Source organism: Aotus nancymaae, unplaced genomic scaffold, assembly GCF_030222135.1.
Source record: "Aotus nancymaae isolate 86718 unplaced genomic scaffold, 86718_ANA_hifiasm-v0.15.2.pri h1tg000108l, whole genome shotgun sequence".
Taxonomy (NCBI): Eukaryota; Metazoa; Chordata; class Mammalia; order Primates; family Aotidae; genus Aotus; species Aotus nancymaae.
In genome coordinates, this window is record NW_026988523.1 from 21,483,049 (window position 1) to 21,487,972 (window position 4,924).

A 4,924-nucleotide genomic window follows, 5' to 3' on the forward strand; every position below is an offset into this window, starting at 1 on the left:
CCTGAATCCCTGAGAATCCTTTGAAATAATGCCTTGTTCTTTCCTTTCTCCTCCTCAGTTCTGTCTACATGGATAGGTGACTGTGTCTCCGTACTATGGGATACTCCACTCAGATGCAAACTCCAAACTGGAAAGAGTTAATTTTGCAAACGTTAAACTGGTGGGCTGAGTTATGCTCAGTGGACAGGAACCCAGACGCCCAACAAGTCAGCAAAACGGGAAAGGTTTCCTTTACCAGTCAGGCTTTTGCCCTCCCTCTCCCTGCGCAAGCTGGTAAAAGGCCTCAGAATTTCTGAGCTGCTCTTAGTCGCTTCCTTGTTTTTGATACATGTTTTCTAATAACCTGGCTTGTTTGTTCGTCACTTGAGGACCTCAGACTCCAAACAGTCCCAGAACCGGAGCCTCTGAGGATGGCCCCTTCTGCGGGAGCCCTCAGGGGCCTCGGAGGGAGCTCTGGCTGCCGCTTCCCAAAACAGCGCCCTTTTAGCAGGAAGCAGTTAAGATGGGTCTTCGTCCTTACCCTTCTTCCCACGGCAGTCAGATGCACTCCATTACAGTGTGGAATGAGGCAGCCAGGTGCCAAGGGTGCCCGGAGAACCTCCAACCAGCCTGCCCACTGAGGAGGAGCCCCCGAAGTTCACCACACTTGCAGCGGAAAGGACCCCGGCCCCTCTTCTTCCGGCGTGGAACACGGGATTGCAACGCCGACCGGAAGTGCTCTAGCAGGAGATTCCGGCCTGCAGAATGCTCCGTCTTTCCTCATTTCCCCGCTTTTCACCGAAAAAACCTTGCGTTATTCGCCTTTTAAACCATCAGCGACCCTAAATTTTTGTGGCCGTGGGACAGACAAGAATACCATCTTTAGTTGAGCTAAGGAAAAGTCCTGCAACACAATCATCCGTCTATACGAGGAGACAGGAAAGAACTAAATCAGATTTTTACTTTACTGTCTTCAGCCGGGTGATGTGTTATATCATACTCACACCCATGTTTTTCTTTCCTGCCTGGAATATACCATGTGTTCAGCATGATCTCTGATGTTGATGATGATGAGTGTCATGAAGTCAGCTGAAGTGTATACAGTAGGTAAATGTTATATGTATCAATAGTTTGGCATAACTGACATCAACATTAAGGAAATTGTGTATCTTTAAATGAAACAAAATATCAGAGAAATAGATCTTCATAAAGCAGGGTACAGTAAGCATAAACTTGATCATATTAAAGGCAGTGTAGTACCACGAAAATAACTTTCTACACGAGATTACCTACTCCATTTTAATTATATCTGTATAAATTAAGAATAATAAAAAAAATTCAATTGTATGGGCACTAAATAACACAGAGTCAAATTTATACGATGGCCTATTGAAAATGTATGTAACATTTGGCATCTGACAATGTACCACAGCAACAGAACCAAACATTACAATAGCTTATATAAGGTAGAACTGTATTTCTATCTCATACAATTATGCAGAAGTTGGTGATTACTCACTCCAGTTAGTTTAAGGCTAACAGGTAGCTGTTTCATATTAAATACATGGCTTTTATGTTTTTATTTATACCTCTTCCTGACATGATTTTTGTATCCAGCAAGTGAGGAAGGAATGGTAGTACAAGGACTATGAACTCACGTTGCAATTAAGAGTGTACGGGTTCAGGTCCATTGATGTGCCAGCTATGAGGTTGTTAAGGACCCTGAACTTAGAAGGGTCCCTACACTGGTTAGTACTTTGCTGTCACTTTTTTGAAATTCATAATAATTTTTGAACAAGGCTCTGCATTTTTATTTTGCATTGAACCCTGAAACTTACGTTGCTAGCCCTGAGAAAATGACTGCAGCATGCATTCCGCAGTCATTTTGAATCTCTACTGGCCAAAATTTGGTATAACCACAACCTTGCCACATGAAATGCTGAAGAATGTAATAGCTTGCTGGCAGCCAAGGAAAGCTAAAAGTCAAGAGTTTGCTATTAAAAGGAAGAAAGAATAAATATTGACTTATATCTACTAACAGTCTCAGCCAATGTCCGTGTTTTTGTTGTTGTTGTTTGTTTCTATTTATTTTTTATTTTTTTATTCTCAGAAGCTGGCAATATGACAGGCACATAGTTGGTGGCTATATTTTTTGTTGAGGAAATAAATACGTGGTTCAATAATGAAATCAATAAAACCAAACAAAAAAAAATTTTTTTGAGACACAGTCTTGCTCTGTCACCAGGCACCAGGCTGGAGTGTAGTGGCCCGACCTCGGCTCACTGCAACCTCCGCCTCCAGGATTCAAGCAGTTCTCCAGCCTCAGCCTCCCAAGTAGCTGGGACTACAGACGCGTGCCACCACGCCCAGCTAATTTTTGTATTTTTTAGTAGAGAAGGGGTTTCACCATGTTGGCCAGGATGATTTCGATCTCTTGACCTCGTGATCCACGCGCCTCGGCCTCTCAAAGTGCTAGGATTACAGGCGTGAGCCACCACGCCCGGTCCAAATCTTTTAATTTTAGGTAGACATATATCATCAAAATGATATTAGGAAATGAGATTGGCCCAATCTAGTACAATTTATCATTAGATAACTATTTCCAAAGATTAGAAAATAATTTCAAAATTTCCAGGTTCACAACAGATAAGAGAAGATAAGTAGCATGCCTATGGAGACATAAATAATGTTTGGTCAGACTATGATACAGAGGTACAAAATCTCACATTCTGATTACTGGAGAATGTATCTAGTTACTCCTGGTAAAAGTAGTCAACTTGGAAATATTTTGGCATCATACCTTTTTACCGTAACCACCTTAACTAAGAGTAATATGTTTTCTAAAAATAGTGTTAGGACAATTACATGTGATTCTAGGTTCCCAAATAATAGATTATTCCTGGTGAAATTAACATAATCACAAACATTTTAGCAATATAGAGTCATTTGGTATAAAGCAAAACAAACTTGTGTCAAAATAAACACTGCTGTTTGTTATTACTACTGCATAAAGTAACTGATGGTCATTTTGATTACTTAGTATACTTGTATAAGGAATTTAGGAGAAGCTGCATCAAAGAATTACGTAAAAGAGTTTGAAGGCATAAAAAGTGTACAAAGCTTGCGTTTCTGAAAAATATCCTTATAGAAAACTATTTAGTCCCTGATAAATTACTGAATAAATAAAGCATTAGAGTAATTTGTAAATTGTAATTTTTTTGCTCATTACTATGAAAATACATTAGAGTACTTAGATGTTTAATTGGAGGATACATTAGAGGAAAAGTAATGCATAGAAGGCATTATTATATTAGAGTGAAGTCTGAACAAAAATAAAAGGAGACTTTAATTGTAATGACTCAAACGGGAGATACATTTATTTCTGTCTTAAGTAATGTGCAGGATATATATTTGGAATCCACTCAAATTAGTCATGTCAGGAGTAGTTAGGGACTCTGCCATCCTCGAAACATGATTTTTAAGGTTGTTCCTTTCATGGCCATCCACCAGCAAGAAGAAAAGTGAGAGTGTGTCCAGGTCAAGTTTTCTTTTAAGTGAAATAGAAGTAGTTGTTTTCTACTAACATTTTGTTGGTGAGGATTTAGACATATAGTCAACTACTTACAAATGAGAAAAGAAAATATAATCTAGCTGAGAAGCTTTGTACCTAGGAAAAAAGAAAAGATTACTTTGAGGGGATATATAAGTATTGTAACAATACTTCCCAAAATATATTATTAAAGATTTTAAAATCATGTTTAAAATGATTTTTACTTATGGAATTTCTAGCAATACTCTGAACATCCCCGGGATTATCATTTCTTAAACTGCTTTTATTTAGAATAATTTAGATTTACAGAAAAATTTATAAATATAGGACAGAGTTTCTATATACTCCACTCCATTTCCATGTTGTTAATTTCTTAAATTTAATGCATTAAATTAAATTAGTATCTTTGTTACAATTAATAAATATTAATACATCAAATTAACTAAACTCTATACTTTATTCAGATTTCCTTAGCTGTTATTTACTGTCCTTCATTCTACTAGTACACATGAGAGTAATGGTTTTTTTACATTAACTTTGTGTACTTGCTCTGTTAGCTAACAGAGTCTAGATGCAATGACAATCCTGTAGCAATGAGCACATCCACTGTCTAGATCTTGGTTAACACCATCTCACAAAAAAAGTGAAAAAAAAAAAAAAAAAAAAGATTCTTAGAGAAATACCTGGTTCTCTAAGGCAGAATGACTGGGATAGGAAATAATACAAAGTCAGCCAGCGATAGAACATAACTTCTAATCACTGAGTGTGGGGTATGAACAGTGACTTTGTTTGAAATGGTAGAGTATGGAAAGGGAGAAAAAAGAGTGAGCTTTTAGTGTAGACCCCAGACGAAGACTACATCAGTCAGGTGATCAACGAAAAACCTTAATAATTTATGCTGATCGTAAATACCCTTAATATAACATAATGAAATGGGTCTATGTGGTCTTCTCCAAAACAACATACAGCTGCAGTCTAATTATGACAAAAATGTATATTCTGCCTATGTTGAATGCAATATTCTATAAATTTCAATAGGATCAAGCTGATTGGCAGTTGTGCAAGGTTCAGCTGTGTTTTTACTGATTTTCTCCCTGCTTGTTCTGTTTACTTCAGGAGAGGTGTTGAAACCTCAAACTACAGTAGTAGATTGTTTCCTTTTCAATTACATAAACTTTTGCCTTATATGTTTTGATACTCTGTTGTTAGTTTGTAAAAGTTTGCTATGTCTTCTTGGAGAATCGTCCCTTTTTTCATTATGTAATGTTTATCTTTATCTCTGAACATTTTCTTGGTCTGAAGCCTGTTTCTTCATCATTGAATATAGCTACTTCAGCCTTCTTTTGACTGACATTAGTATATAACATATTTTTCTATTCCTTTACTTTTAAGTTG